Consider the following 17,198-nt stretch of genomic DNA (forward strand, 5'->3'; position numbering starts at 1 on the left):
ACTGGTGCCATCTGCTGGATTCCTGCCTTTGTTGTAAAAAAAAAATTATATCTGTTCCAAAAGGAAAACCTAAGTAAAATGAAACTGCTGCCCAATTCCCCCCCTCTGTTTTCTGTATTATTATTATTATTATTTTCATTTCTATACCACTTTATATTTTTTTAAGGAAAAGAAATCTCGAAGCTGTTAACCTACATCGAAATGTTGAATGAAACATTTCAAGGAAAAACATATACATTCAAAGCAAACTAAAATACTATCTTAAAGATGTCAAAACAATGCATTACAAATACACATTGAGAATGCACATTTGACGCAGCAAAGTGAACAAAAGAAATTACTGTATTTTCCGCTCTATAAGATGCACCAGACCACAAGACGCACCTAGTTTTTGGAGGAGTAGGAAAACAAGAAAAAAAATATTCTGAATCTCAGAAGCCAGAACAGCAAGAGGGGATCGTTGCGCAGTGAAAGCAGCAATCCCTCTTGCTGTTCTGGCTTCTGGGATAGCTGTGCAGCCTGCATTCACTCCATAAGACGCACACACATTTCCCCTTACTTTTTAGGAGGGAAAAGATGAGTCTTATAGAGCAAAAAATACGGTACCTTAAAGATTTCAAAATGACATTATTAAAGGTCAAATATAGAATACACATTTAAAACAGCATGAATAGCATAGAAATGAAATATTTTCTTAAACATGGGAGATATCTGTTGCTTGCCGATGGTGGTTCATAGTGGGTTGGTGTTAGGGAAACCACGTCCAGGGGTCCAGGAGAATTCCATCAGCTCTTGTCAAAGAGAGGCTTCCTTATGAGGAGGACTTCAATCTCAAGGAGACCTTGACTCTTGGTGAATCTTTCCCATAAGTTTTGCACTTTTCTGTATGGGGTGAGCTTTTGCCTGCTATTTAAGATGCTGTTGCTCCTGTACACTTGGGGCCCGTTTGACCTTGGCCTCTGCGGCTGAGCTCTCTCACTACTCCCTAGCAGTCTTGTCGAAGAAGAAGAAGAAGAAGAAGAGGAGGAGTTTGGATTTGATATCCCGCCTTTCACTCCCCTTCAGGAGTGTCAAAGCGGCTAACATTCTCCTTTCCCTTCCTCCCCCACAACAAACACTCTGTGAGGTGAGTGGGGCTGAGAGACTTCAGAGAAGTGTGACTGGCCCAAGGTCACCCAGCAGCTGCATGTGGAGGAGCGGAGACACGAACCCGGTTCACCAGATTACGAGACTACCGCTCTTAACCACTACACCACACTGGCTCCCACTGGCTCTCTAACAGTCCTCACTCATCCATGGGTCCCAAGGGCTTCGCTGAATAACAAGTATTTTCATAAATGTGTCTGGGGCTACAGTCCTCTGCATGCTTACTTGGAATAGATACAGGATAGTGGCTCTTGTTTCCAAGTAAACAAGTGTAGGACTTGGCTGTAAGAATGATTTCTAAATTCTGTGTGAACTGGGAAAGTCAGCACCAAGCTTCAGAAAGACAGGGATGAATCACTGGCTCTGTTAGCTAAAAATTATTCAGAACGCTCCCATTTTATATTTTCCCCCATGGCAGGTTAGGACCTAGAATACTCTTAAAAATTGTAATCGTGGGGGATGAAGATAAAGATATTGCTAAAATATGAATACCTATCCAAGAAATGATAGTGTTTATTCTAGTGTAATATATTAGTTGTTGGGATTTTTACAACTGTTTTCTCCTGCCAAGTTGCTAAATGCTAAAATGCAGTCCAACATTATGCCCACACAAGATCCTGCAGCTCATATTACCATGAATCTTTACATTGCATACAACCAGGTGATTCAACCCCTACCTATCTGCTTAGGGTTTTTCTGCAATGCAGCATAGAGAATTCTGTATCTTACAGACAAATGAATGGAACATAATGCTACCAATGACTACTAGCCATGATGACAGGGCCGGCCCAAGACATTTTGGCACCTGAGGCAAGCTACAAATGGCGTCCTCCCTGCCAAGGAAGAAGGCGTGAATGAAGAGCTACATTGGGGAATCAAATCAACCTTACCAATGGCTGAATTGGGAATCAAGGTCTGTGGAGGGGCCTGTTCTGAATCACAGAGTGGGTGCAAAGGCTTTGGGCATAGCCCCCCCCCCAAAAAAAAACCCTGTAGCCTTTGCCTTGAGAGACATCTTTGGAAGAAGTAAATGCTAAGGAGTAAACCCTACACAAAAGCAAAAAAAAAAAAAAAAAAAAGCAGAGACATCACCTTGCCAACAAAGGTCCGTATAGTTAAAGCCATGGTTTTCCCAGTAGTGATGTATTTTCCCAGTAGAGAGCTGGACCATAAAGATAGCTGAGCGCCGAAGAATTGATGCTTTTGAATTATGGTGCTGGAGGAGACTCTTGAGAGTCCCATGGACTGCAAGAAGATCAAACGTATCCATTTTAAGGAAATCAGCCCTGAGTGCTCACTGGAAGGACAGATCCTGAAGCTGAGGCTCCTATACTTTGGCCACCTCATGAGAAGAGAAGACTCCCTGGAAAAGACCCTGATGTTGGGAAAGATGGAGGGCACAAGGAGAAGGGGACGACAGAGGACGAGATGGTTGGACAGTGTTCTTGAAGCTACAAACATGAGTCTGACCAAACTGCGGGAGGCAGTGGAAGACAGGAGAGCCTGGCATGCTCTGGTCCATGGGGTCACGAAGAGTCAGACACGACTAAATGACTAAACAACAACAAACCCTACACAAATTCAGGCATCTCCTGCAGCCAAGGTGGTACCAAATGTCTTGCTCTGCTTTCCTTTGGACCACATCAGCAAGTCCAGGTGTGTGTGTGTGTGTGTGTGTGTGTGTGTGTGTGTTGTCATCTGGGCATCCCAGGACCTCCATACACACTGCCCAGGCTTGCATCTCAGAGAGGTCACTTAGGCGCTGCTAATGCAGTAAGAAACTTGGGAGGCAGCACTTACAAGTTACTGGTCTCTGCAGCCACAGCAGGCGCTGTGATTCTCCAGCAGTTTGTCTTTGCCTCCATTGCCTTTTGAGACAGATGGATGTCAGCAGCCTCCAGTACTAAATACAGTATGCCTGTGAATACCAGTTTCTTGCGAACATGAGTGGGAAGAGTTGTGGGCGTGTCCTGCTTTAGGGCTTCCCACAGGCATCTGATTGGCTACTGTGAGAACAGAATGCTGAACCAGATGTTCCTTTAGTCTGATCAGAAAGGACTCTTATGTTCACAACCAACTTCATTGTTTCAGCAATAGGATATACTGGAATCCTCCCCCCCCCCCCCGGATGCAAACGTCTTTGTTTCTTCCTTTCATGATTTGAAAAACATTGTTGTATTTTTGCTTTCTTATTAAAGTTCTGTAGATCTGGGAATGAGGAATCAGTTTACCTTGAGGCTCTGCTTTTAAAATATAACACACATCTATGCCACTTTGTATATCTTGCAAATGAAAAACACAGGGTTATGTTTCAAATGCTCTTTCAGTTTTTCACCCTAGGTGTTCTGTGTACTGATATTTATACTGCCAATCAACAGCGCCTTGAATCCTATCTCCAGGCATTCACAATTGATCTTTTAAAGAAAAAGCTAAAATGATTACCACACAGACATTGCTGGAGGTTGGTTTTTAAAAAGACAGAAAAGGCTTTAAAATGTGGAGTTATAAACCAACTAGAAGAAGAAGAACAAGAGTTTGGATTTGATATCCTGCTTTATCACTATCCTAAGGGGTCTCAAAGTGGCTAACCAGGATCTGCTGGGCTAAATCAGTTTGTTTGTTTTTAATTGTGAAATCATGGGGGGGGGGCGTGGATTGTGAATTTGATCTCACTCATTTAGATCTAACACATTTATGATTATGATGATCTCTTTTGAAATTGTGACTAATCTAAAATTGCCATCAGTATTGACATATCCTTATTCCTTTTCCCTGTAATGATAAGCCAACAGCTGCTGCTATTACCATTTCAGTTTCAAGTTACAGTTACAATGCCATGCTCATGCTGAAGACAATGGAATGTTTCCATTATTCATTCCACTGCTCCAAAGTTCAAAGGTTCTAACAAAGAGACTTACAAGTGCCTTTTGCGTATAAATGTCTCAAGTGGGAGGTGCTTCGGAGAGCAGGCTGGGCTGGAAAACGGGGAGGGCAACACTTTTACCCTGAAAAATATCTCTGTCCTTGCTCATGTGGCTAAAATTTTAGTGCATTGGTAGGAAACCTGTGGCCTCCTGGGTGTTGATGGATTATAATTCCCATCATCCCTGACCACTGGCTATGTTGGAGGTTGAGTCCACAAACATCTGGAGGAGCACAAGGTACCCCAATCCTGTTTTAGCAGAATAACCATGAGGTTCACAGAGGAAAGACATATAACTGGTTATGCCAAATTGTACTGTCTTTGATATTTCATGGGAAGCTGCTTACTGAAAGAGGATGCATATTTACAGAATCTATGTTGATTCTTTTCAGCAAGGCTTGTAGTTCTCTATGCTTGATGATTTTCTCTATCAATTCACCCTAAATAGACATTAGACTGAACTTCATTGATCTCCCTGGACCTTCTTCTAAAAACTGGTATTACATAAACTGTTTTTCCAGTCCCCTGATATGGATACCAATCTTGGGCATAAGAAACATAGTTTGTGTTAGAAATTTTTCATTAGAATTATTTAGGATTTCTTGAGTGAGCCCGCTATTAATTTTAAACTTGCCAGTAAGATCTAGAATATCACCTCTTGCCTCAGTTCTTCCTGAAAAATTCAGTTCAGGTCATCTAGCTATCCGTTCTGCAAACACAGTGAAGACAGATGCGAAGAATTAATTCAGCTGTCCTTATCCTCCTTTAGCAAGTCTTTTACTCGTCATCCAACTGTATAAACACTTTCCTAGATGGTTCCCTACTTCTGATAAAGGGAGGCAGATAGATCTTACCACTGTACTTCTAACTTTAGGTGGATCCCCCCCCCCTTGCCTTTCTAATGTTTATCATTATTTGTTGTTACAGATAATGAAGAACCTTAAGTAACTACTCATTTGAAGAATAACATATATATGCACTAGGCTATGATCAAAACTAGATTGAGACTGTTGCTCTAGTGCTGGACAGCTCCTTTTGTTGGCATTTGTTTGGCATTGGCCTCCTTTCCTGCTCCTTAGATGTCAGGCATTTTAAAAAAATATCCTTTAAACAAGTTGCTTGATGGGAGAAAGGGTAGAACATCTATTTACCACTTATTTAACAAGAGGCCTTTAAAAAACAAAAAACAAACCACCTAATCCAATCTCCAAAAAGAAAGCCAGTGGTTGACACCCACATCCTCAACTGCTTGTGAAATGAATAAAACTGTTCCTCCCGCCCCACAGCAATCTGGAATCTCGAATCCCTTTAAAAGTCTAATTTGATGTGTGAACCTTTCAGCAGCATGGGTCAACATGAAATTCCCTTAGAGTTTCCCAATGCTGGCCTGTGACTATCCATGCAGACATTGTTATGATGCATAATAGGACCCCTGATAAATGTCTATTTTTCAGTCCTTTAAAAGTCAACAACAGAAGCTGTGATGTGGGGTTACATTTTTCCTTTAGTTATGATCATTGTAACTGATTTTCAGAAGTGAGAAAGAATTCGGCATGCTCATCAAAGATGTATACGCAACCCCATATTGATGCAACCTCTCCAGAAGTTGGGAGAGGCCTCAATCACCAGATGAAACAAAAGCACGTCAAAGTGAAAGTAGATAAATAGGTACCACTCCTGCGGGAAGGTAAACGGCGTTTCCGTACGCTACTCTGGTCTGCCAGAAGCAGCTTAGTCATGCTGGCCACATGACCCGGAAGCCGTACGCCGGCTCCCTTGGCCAATAAAGCAAGATGAGCACCGCAACCCCAGAGTCGGCCACGACTAGACCTAATGGTGAGGGGTACCTTTACCTTTACCTTATGGGACCACTTATGTCATGGCAACCAACTTGGATGGGAAAGGTGTTTCCAGCAATCCTGTTCTCTGCCTTTGGAAGCCTTATAAGAAGCTGCTGCAGGAGAGGGACTGTGAACATCATTGGAGAGGTGTTTATAGGATCAAGGTGAAACTGTCAAACTCCCTTGTTATTTTTGCTATTACCAGGAGGTGTGGTGCTAATGTAATCTTGTTCTATTTATAGTACCAAAATGTGTTTTTTTGGGGTATGATGTCATAGTTGCAGTTATGTTATGAAATGGTTCTTGCAATGGTTGATTTTGAGGGGCATTCCTGTTTTCTTTGTTGTAAGCCACTCTGAGCTTGATTCTTTTTTGTGGAAAAGCAGCACATGGATAAAATTATAAATGACTCATAGTTCTAATATGTTTCCCTACTATATAGCATAATGATTTTGAAATTAATATAATTTTCCATTGTTGCATGCCTATTTGCTTCCCTAAATCTTTCCCCCATATGGATTTTGCACTGAACAGAATATTATTGGCTTTTTAAAAAAACAAAACCTTTGGATTCTGTTTCCGATTCCATTAACAACCATTCAACAGGCACTCTTCACCACTGAAATAAAAACACTCCTGCACCATTCCAAGTGCACACACACACACACACACACACACACCAGAGGAAAAGCACTTTATCAATTGGGGCATGTCATCTAGTCTTCGTTAGGCTAAAGGTCACAGCCTGAAAGAGTTTTTCAAAATAGTGAGTATCATGTGAAACCCCAATGCACATTTGATTATTGATTGGTTATTTAATTTCTATACCACTTAGTAAAAGGTAAAGGTACCCCTGCCCGTAAGGGGCCAGTCTTGCCAGACTCTAGGGTTGTGCGCTCATCTCACTCTATAGGCCGGGAGCCAGCGCTGTCTGCAGACACTTCCGGGTCACGTGGCCAGCGTGACAAGCTGCATCTGGCGAGCCAGTGCAGCACACGGAACGCCGTTTACCTTCCCGCTGGTAAGCGGTCCCTATTTATCTACTTGCACTTAGGGGTGCTTTCGAACTGCTAGGTTGGCAGGCGCTGGGACCGAACGACGGGAGCGCACCCCGCCGCAGGGATTTGAACCGCCGACCATGCGATCGGCAAGTCCTAGGCGCTGAGGTTTTACCCACAGCGCCACCCACGTCCCACTTAGTAGGGCAGGTCTAAGTCCTGCTGGATAGCTGGAGTATGCCAGGGTTTGCTTCCTCTGTTGTGTGGGTCCAAGCTGTTGCCTGGCACAACCACATATGGGGCAAAGCTTTGGGACACAAAGTGTAAAGGATGACAGCAAGGCAGAGCATCTTAGTAATGTGTTCAATATCCCTTTTTACTTTTACTCATTCCTGCACCTGTTATAGGGGAATCACTGGTATTTTTTTCTATTGTTGTTCTGAATGGTGAGGAATCTGTCTGAATTCAAAGGAACAAATCCATTCTTTCTACTGAAGTTAGTTGTTTCCTTTTTCTTCCTTATGCTTGTTGTTTCTGTCCATTTTCCTTCAATTCCCATGTTTTATACCATTGCTTTGAATGTGCTAAGCATGGCACAGTGGAACTGAATGAAACATTGATCCTTGAGCCATGTATTAGCTGCTTCCATTGTGCTACTACTAACAGACGCAGAATGGAATGATGGGGAAACAATGAAGGAACTGGAGAATAAAAAATGTCGTTTGTGCGGGTTCACTAAGCAATAGATCACAGAGAAATTAACAAGTGGGTTCATGTCAGGGCTTCTGGCCCCACGACTAAAAGCTACTTCCATAATGATACAAAATGTAAAGAAATGTGCTTTAGGAAGGAGCATTTCTCAGTGGCAATGGTTATTTTATTACTCACAAGAGCGCAACAGAAATACAGGACATTTGCCAGACATCAGATTCTGCTACACCTGCTGGGATGTGAGCTGCTCTTTGTGCTGAAGCCAATTAATGGGCTTGGATGACATGAGGGGCAGGGGTGTTTTCACAACCCACCTTTTAAAATGCCCTTGTAATATAGAACATTTCAATTCAGATCATTGTCTGCCTGAGATGGGAAGTGTAAAGTGGCCAATTTTAAACTGAAAATGCAATGGAAGCCAATGGAAGTTTCACATTCAAGTTATAGATATAGGAAGTGGGGGAGAAATGTATCTTCTGCTGTTAAGAACACGTTAACAGTTCTGCACTCACGACACACATTTTTGCACAGTGAATATTACCATAAGGCTTATATGAGCATATTAGGATGACAGATTAAAGCAGGAATAGGCAACCTCTTTTGGGTCTGAGTGCTGCATTAACCTTAGCTAACCCCCTGGGAGCCACAGGTCAGATGCATAGCTGTCAACTTTCCCCTTTTTTAAAGGGAAATTCCCTTATTCCGAATAGGATTCCTTGCAAGAAAAGGGAAAAGTTGACAGCTATGGTCAGATGTGGACACAGCGGGAGGATGGAACGAGTCACAATATGTACGCCTACATAAAGCGCACACTACAAACACACAATGCATGCTCATATGTGTGTGTATACACACATGCATACTCACTTTCCCTCTACCCATAGCAATTAGACTTCCAAAAGGAATGCTAGCTTTTTTCAACCCAAGTTTCCAGAGGGATTTAACCTTCCCCTCCCCAGGTAAATGCACCAGGAAGATCGTCCCTCCCTCTGCAATAATAATAGAAACAACAACAACAACAGAAAAACTATTTCTCTTGAAATAGAACTTTCAAGCCTAATTGCAGCACAGGTGGGTACATTTTCTGTGTTGGGAGGATGCAGTGTACAGTGAGGTCTATATTTACACAATAAAGGAAAGGACTGTTTCTTTTTCTTGTTTGGATTGGTAAATGAGTAGCAGGCTAGTTCTTCGTGACATGTACTTGAGTGTGAAAACAAAACCATCTGTACTCAGTAGCAGAGATAATCTTGTACATATGGGCCAACCAAAACACCAGTTTCTGAAGACCTGCAGTAGCAAACTCTCCAAAATCTCATAACGTTCTGGAAATACAGTCCTGTTGTTGTTTTTCCTTGACTCATATCTTTAGTATGCAGCTGCCTTCATTAAACTGTGTGCTTACCTAGAAATGTGTTGGTCTTTGAAGTACAAAACCTCTCTTAACTTTTTACCTTCTTCTCTTTCTCTAAAATATCGACACTATACATACAACTGCAGTCATTCATTATGTTGAGCACTGGGGCGTGACCAACAGTGGCTTGTTCAAAAGATACATTTACTTTAGTTTCCCTCTGGTTTCTCATCTTTTATCTTTCATATGTTAGATTAATACAGATTTAAAACTTGGAGGAACCAGAAGGGCTATAATGTATGCAAAATAGCATCTTATTGGACTATCCTAGGTTGGTCTACAGATTTTGTAGTTTCACACAATGCAGTGGAAAGGCAGAATGAAAAGGTGGAATGATCCTAAGTGTGTGTGTGTATCATATAGTGTTGTATATTTTCCTCTCATATATGGATATATATATAGAGAGAGAGAGAGTACATGCAAGTCTGGTTGTACCGCTAGGAAGGGTGAGGCAGCTCACCTCAGGCAGCCAGTTTGAGGCTCAGTAATTATAAGTTACCTTACTATACTTTACTGGCAGTGAAAGCCAAGTGGGTTTTCTGACATTTCTTGAACCATTTCTGATTACAAGCACTTGGAATCTTTGCAGTGCTATTAGAATATACATAGTTTATAAGGGGCTGTTTTCAAAGTTATGTTTCAAGTGACTGAAAACACTCTTTGTTTACTTAGAAAAGATTATAGATAAATCTGTAAGCCGTGTGCATAATAAAATTATCAATAAAACGGATAAAAATAAGCAAAACTGAACTACCTCAGTGTGGGGCTTGCAGAACAGTTTGGACATACTGTACTTGTTTGCCTCATGCTAAAGTTTACAGTCCTGGGGTCAACAAAAAATGCTCTCAAACCAACGCAAAAACAGGAGCGTACTAAAATTCACCCCAGAAATACAGGTGGTTAGTGTGACACTAGGCAGAATGCGCAGCAGCTGCCCTCTTTGTCAGATTCAGATCAATCACTAATTTTCAGATACCTCGCTGGGTTGTTGCAAATATAAAATGGGGTTATGATGTGTGCTTGTGTGAGCGAGATTATAGAGAAGGGTGGAATTGCAAATAATAAATTGCAATGAAGTCTCCCCCGCACCCAATGCAAATGCCGATTGTAAGCTGCTCGGGGCAGGAGGCGCCTTCTGATTACCCTTATAAAAATTGATGACGCAAGAGTAACGACCGGGAATGGTGGAGCCAGCCTCCTCCTTTGTTCTTTCCCTTTCAACTTCGGAGCGCGCGCGCGGACGGGCGCGCGTGGCTCGCAGGCTCCCCATCGAATCTGCGCGCAAAGAGCGAGCGAAAGCAGCAGGCCGCGCCGCGCGGCTCCTGCCCTCCTTTCCCCGCCGCTGCCTCTCGGAGCCCCTCTTCATGAAAGGGCAGCAGGTGAGAGGCGAGGCGGCGCCAGGCGGTGTGGGGGGCGGGCCCTGCCGGCGCAGCGTCGGGAGAGTGAGGGGCGGGCTCCTCTTGACAGAAGGGAGGGAAGCAGAAGAAGAAGAAGAAGAAAAAGAAGAGCCACCGGCTGCTGCCGCCGCCTCCTCCTCCTCCACCGCCACCTCCGGCAGCCCCGGCGGAGGCGAGGATACGGTGAGTCCAGGGGAGGAATGGGCTCCACACGAGGAGGCTCGAGCCCACTGCTTCCCTCTCTCTTTTTTTAATGGGGAGCCGCGCCTCGGAAGGGGTGAGGGTTCCCCAGCCCCTCCCCAGAGGTTGGTCTCCGTTTGCATTTGGAGCCCTGGAGAAAGTTTCCCGAGTAGGGAAGGGAGTTAGGAGTTATCCTCATTGCACCCCATCATCTTCCCTCCTCTAAATTCAGGCGGGGTTTCCAGGTGTGGAGTTTTTTTTTGGGTTTTTTAACATCCCCTTCTTCCCTCAGCATCCCCCCTCGAGGTCCTTCCAAGGATCACCCACTCTCTGCTCCCTTCCCGCTTCGCCACGATGACTTCCCCCATAGGAGTCAACTCCTAATGGCGGAGGGGGTCTTCGCCCCCCCCAAGTAAAATATTTGAGCCCCCCCCCAAAGTTGATGGACACTGCCATTCAAATGGTGTGTGTGCACTGTGTCATGTGATCGATTATGCAGGGCGGGGCTTACCTGGTCCCCCACCCCAATATTTTATTCAAGTTGGCACTCCTGACTTCCCCTTTCCAGAGAGCTGCTAAATCTCCCACTCCACTAAGACCTCTTCACCGACCGAAGGACTTGCTTCCCTCTTGTCCTATCCTCACTGTCTCCTCTCTCCTTTCTCTGCCCCTTGGATTGTACCCATCCTTCTGTGAGAGCAGGATTTGCCACAAGAACAGCAAAAGCTGTTTCTCCTCATCCAGTGGGAGACGTAGCGCCCCTTCCTCTTCCTTTTTTCTCCCCTTTGAAGGAAACTGGGGGTGCCTTAAGAGCTGCTCCTCTCTTCAGGAATCCGTTTATTTGTCCGTCTCAGTATCTAAATGATGACCACTTGGATGGTAATAGATTTGTGGGTTGCTGCTCTCTCTGGCCTGAGAAATATCCTGCCTGCCATATGCTCCGTGTGCCAGATAACTTATTTTTGGACACATTTTATAGTTGTGTGCCTTTATAAATAGTTTAATCCATATTTAAGTACAGAAAGGGAAGTGACTTCATCAGCTATTTCTAATGATATTTTAATGCCCATTACTAAATAGGGTCATTTTGATGCTTTCTGTCTAGACTGATGTAGGCTGTGGTCCTAAAGTATATTTGCTTGGAAGTTACACTGAAGTCACTGTAAGTTTTGAAATGTATTTATAGCACAAAAATTGCACAGGGACAATTACTTTGACACTGGAATATTTTGGATCAGGGTGGTACCTTTATGACATGTACAATTTCCCCCCAAATTATTATGTTATTTGAGTTTTTGGCAATATATTTGTAGCACATCAAATGTGTTGTTTTTAAAGGAGTTAAAGATCCGATAGTGGTCTTAATTAAAACCAATAATTTGGAAAAGGGGATGCTACTTAACATCAATGGATGTCACCATTTCAGAATATTTGATCCAAGTAAGACCTTGATCTATGGATCAGTAAGTACACTGAAAGCCCTCTTGAAGACTAAGGAGGGACATTTGAAGTGTGTAACATTTGCATAACAGGATCAACCTATCTTAATATTGTATATTCGGGATGCAGATATACATACTCCTAGGCTAAAAATATATTTACAGTTCCAGTGCAATTAGGACTGGAGGGATTTTATCAGTATAACACTATATTGCAATATTTTTGAACAGTGTAAAGAGCAATACTATTAAATTACATTTTGCATCATGAAAACAAGTGCCTTCTTTGCTTTTGCTAAATTTCAATGTTTGTTATTACACCTGGCTTTCAATACCCATGCCACAAATCAGTATTTCATTTGCCTTTAGATTTTTTTTTAACACATAACATGGGTATCTATGAAGTTAGCAATATTACATTTCAAAAGGGGAAAAAAGGATCTCTCTGACTATTGATGCCAACCACACTGTTAGCACAGAAGGATTTTCATTGCATTGTGGGTATACCTACAGTACATTTATTTAGGAAACAGGATGTGATTTGAGAGCCACAACCTGTGGGAGCTTCCATTTGCAGATTAAGAGTTCCCATCCCGGCATAGTTCTGGCATTACCTCCCCAGTCAGCCCACTGCATGTGGTTAGTGTCTTTATAGCAACTTTGTAATGTGGGTCATACCGTGAACAGAGTTGATGGGGATGAATGACCTGATGCAAGGGAGAAAAGGGGCTTTTCTAAGATGACCATATAAATTCAGAGCACAGGTGAGGTTCAAATGGAAGACTTCCTTGTTTTGTAGCTCAATGTTTTGACTACTGTACAAGCTTCTACCTACAATGATGGAGAAACAGCCTGCCAAGACTCTGCACAAACAGTCTTTGCATGGTGTTTCTCCATCATCATAGGTAGAAGGCACTTATGTCTAACAATGCGATGTACAAAGTCACAGCTGATTTGGCCAAACTTTACTAGTGTTGTATTATGAAATATGATAATACTGTAAAGTAGAAGTCACATGCAAGTTGGCTGGATGAAGTGAAAGTCACAAGAAATGTCCCTGACTGCATTCTCATATAGTGCTACACACACCTTGCATAGCTGGGAGGTTTATTTTGGCAGCTTTCACTGCATCTCTGTTTGTTGCACTGTTTCTACCTGGTGCTTTTTTATCACCAGGGTTTTTTTATTTAAAGAAATTCCAGTTAGTTTTAAAAAGCCAGCTTCCAGGAGTTCCAGGCACTTACTCAGGGTTCGTGCTTCCTTTTGGAAATGAGGCGCAGTGGAGACTGGGATGTCTTTAGGACATATGGTTTATTTGCACATATACAGTATTACAACCTGAGTCTGTGATGGAGGGAATCAGTGTCAACACCCCAAAAGGGTCTCATTTCTTCCGTAGCCGCAGCCTTGGTGCTTTATTTCTAGGTCACATTACTGCTCCAAAACTCTACTTCAAACTCTGGCTTTGCCTGTTGAGGGAGGGGCCCCCACCAATTTATCATCTTGCACCAAGCCCTTGACCCTTTCTTCTCTTAATGACTCAGGCAATCTCCTCAACACAGGAAGTTAGTCTGTCTTACATTTTGACACATGCTGGGTGTTATGTCCTGAAGTTCTCACCCTGGGCCAGCAGGGGGATACTGTAGATAGTTATGCAAATGAAGGATCAAAAGTGACGTTCAGTGATTGGATAGTTTGTATGCAAATGAAGGATCGAAAGTGACGTTCAGTGATTGGCTAGTTTTAGAAAAAGTGGCAACAGTTAGTTCTGTTCCAGTTTACAAATAAAGAGCTGCTTTGGAAGAATCGCTGTGTCGTCTGATATATTCGCCCACAACTTAACACTGGGTCTAGGGATTACGGGTGTCTAGCACCCACAAACAAACTCCTAACAATACGGTTTGAAGTTGGCTTGGTTTCGTGTGACATGTAAATAAACTGTATATCCTCCGGTTTCAATATTCCTGAGAGTAACATCTTTTAGAGGTAAGACACAGACTGAGCAAGTGGCAAAGATAAACTTCTTCTTTTTTACCTACTGTTTCCACTCATAAATGAAAATGAGCTAATTCACAGAGTGTTTGGAACATAGGATGCTTCCATGTACTGAGTCAGACCATTGGTCACATCTTTCTCTATACTGTTGTTGTAGATAATATTCAGCATTAAGAAAAATATGTAAAATTGGAGTCAGTCAAAACCATCTTTTCGGTCACATAGTGTACTGCTTTGTGAAAATATACTGTGTGTCTTTAAAATATATTAATGGCTTGCAAGCCAGGCAGTCTTTTGCGCGCAGATGGTGTCTCTGTACGAAATAATTCATAAACAATCCATACTGGGATTGTGATGAACTGATACAGTGAACAGTAGTAGGGACATTAAAAACATTATATCAGACACACAATCTTTTTCACTTGCTATCCAATGCCACCTACAGATTAATCTTCAAATCACGTATAAGGAAACTATTTTTCTCCAGTTGAAGGGTTCATATTTATATAGATTAAACAGGAAATGAAATTGATACATGGAAAGATAAATAATAGAACTTGACAATAGTCCTAAATCCCTTAGAAAAGTAATACAAATTAGAAAATAAATATTGAGAGCTGGTGACATTCAGACTCCTCTTCTTAAATATACAGTGGTACCTCGGGTTACATATGCTTCAGGTTACATATGCTTCAGGTTACACACTCCGCTAACCAAGAAATATTACCTCGGGTTAAGAACTTTGCTTCAGGATGAGAACAGAAATCGTGCTCCAGCGGCGTGGCGGCAGCAGGAGGCCCCATTAGCTAAAGTGGTGCTTCAGGTTAAGAACAGAACTCCAGAATGAATTAAGTACTTAACCCGAGGTACCACTGTATATTTTTGGGGCATTTTGACATGCTACTTCCCCCACCCCGTCAAGAATTGGCATCCATGGGATCAGTTTCCATTTCACATGTAAAATAATCTTGTAGCAATTCTGGGTGTGTGTCGATCTAGCTGCCCCTCTCTAGATTGTTGGCCACTGTAATTATGTTAGACAGACATGAACAACAACTCTGGACTAGCGCATGGTTACTGAGCGAGATGACACAAAACTGACACTAGAATGACATCATTTTTGGCATTTCTGTCAGCTTGAAAATCTGTATGTCATGTCACCCTCTCCTAAACACAATCTGTAGCCAAGGTTTGTCCTGTGGCGGCAACTTCTTCTTTTTCATCTTCTTCCGACTCATGGTTTCTTTGGGAGAGCTAAACCATATGCACAGGTCCAGATGACATGCAATTTTACCTAGAGCTTGTGCACTTGCGCGCTTCTGCAAAGCCATGACTTTGTGCAACATGTAGGTGAAGCCATAAAGTGGTGTGTGCAGTGCATCTCAGCATGAACTGCACATATGTGCATTTTCCTTCGCCATGTGTCCTATGAGGTAGGCTACCTCATGCAAATCTATGATGTGACTGCATTCAGAATACTGCATCCAGTTCTGGTCAGCTCACCTCAAAACGGCCATTGTAGTGTTTATCCCTACATAGTTCCAGTCTTATTTCAGACATCGTGATATACTGATATATCACAATGTTTAGCTGTTGAGATATCTCCCAGCCCTAATTGTAGGGTTTGGAAAGGTTAAAAACAAAAAAATGGCAACCAAAATGTTCAGGGGGTTGAAGTGACTCCCCTGTGAAGAAATGTTGCAGTTTGGGACTTTAGGGAAAAGACAAGGAAGAAGTGGTGACATGATAGAAGTTTATAAAATTCTGCATGGCATAACACCAGTATCCATGGACAGCCAGTGAAGCTGAGTGTTGGAAGAATCAGGACAGATAAAGTAAAGTGCTTCTTCACGCGGCACATAGTTAAACTATGGCACTCACTTCCACAGTAGGCAGTGTTGGCCACCAACCTGGGTTGTTTTAGAAGAGGTCTGGACAATTTTTTGGAGGAAATGGCCTTTTTCAGGCCACCACACTTAAAACATAGTTAAGGAAGAGTCTGTGTTTGCACATAACACTAAAGCATAGTTAAAACGAGTAAAATAGACTTAATGTTTTAGAGCTGAACTGGTTTCAGATTAGGCCCTGTGAGCACTGATCATGATAAAAGAAATAGTTTGAGCCAATATTTGAACGCCTTAAAATATCCCGGACAATACATCTGCAGTAGATGCTTTGTGGTCTGGAGATAGCTTTGCCCCATGTTCTCATCTTTCTTATTTATTAAAAATAGAACCTACTCTGTCTTTCAGGTTTTGGGAGTCTTTTGCTGATAAATGCACCATGTTTGCGGCAGTTTCTGTCATACTGGAAGACAAGTCTGTTTCTGATCCCCTCCCCCCGCCCAATATAATTTAGGTAGTTATGATTCTGTAACCTTTAATTCTTGTTTATTGTCTTGGGTATTGGAGAAATATATTCCTAGCATGCCAAGGTATGTTTATTTTGATGTGCCTGAAGTTGTTTTTCAAAATATTGCTTTCTCTCATTTTTTGGTATTGCCAACAACTCCTGCTTGCCTAAGCGTGAAGAAAGAAATACATCACTCTAGCTAACTGAAATCTAGTTGGTTAAAGGGCTTATCCCCATGCACATTTAAACAACAGTATGCCTGTATTCTTAGAGGACCTAACCAAATTAAGCTGCATTCAGATACTGGCATTTGCCTAGTGATTATGTGGTGATATGGTGCCACATTAAGTAATGCAACAGTTGAAGCTAATGTTAGTTTGCAGAGTTCACTTACTTAAGATAAGGAAGTGAAATGTGATGTTGTCATGGTGACCTGCCTATAAGGGAGCACAAGAAGAACTAAGCTTCTGAATAATTGATAGGTTCGTAAGATTAGGAATGATTTACATGCTGTTCTCTTTTGATGTTCATGCATACTTCAGACATAATCAGGCAAGTAAGCAAGCAGGCAAGCAAGCAATTCTTGCGACTAGCTCACCAAAGCTACCATGGCTGATCAGTGGACAGTATACTGCATTCTTAAACGTAGATATAGATTACAAAGCAACACAGTTGCCCCAACCCAACTCTGTGTATGTAGCAGCCAGGGGATCTGATTAAGTTTATGGGTAGCGAGGAAAGGGGCAGCCTAAATGCCTCTACCACGGAAAGCTTGGAGGAAGCTAGGCAAGAACTTTTTCAT

The 17,198-nt window shown here is 42.4% G+C and overlaps 1 protein-coding gene across 4 annotated transcripts in view; it reads left to right on the top strand.

The window, feature by feature from the left end:
* The first annotated feature begins 10,146 nt into the window (after positions 1 to 10,146).
* Positions 10,147 to 17,198, top strand: part of FRY (FRY microtubule binding protein) — a 191,417-nt gene continuing 184,365 nt past the window's right edge. For 2 of the 4 annotated variants that reach the window (XM_083436984.1, XM_083436986.1), the window contains exon 1: positions 10,309 to 10,613. The gene's annotated coding sequence lies outside the window, so the exon portion shown is untranslated. Of the gene's footprint in view, positions 10,614 to 16,296; positions 16,403 to 17,198 lie in introns of all 4 variants that reach the window. The other 2 variants (XM_083436985.1, XM_083436987.1) reach the window with 2 other exon arrangements.

This window comes from Podarcis tiliguerta (assembly GCF_965153285.1).
Source record: "Podarcis tiliguerta genome assembly, chromosome: 4".
In the NCBI taxonomy this organism is placed as follows: domain Eukaryota; kingdom Metazoa; phylum Chordata; class Lepidosauria; order Squamata; family Lacertidae; genus Podarcis; species Podarcis tiliguerta.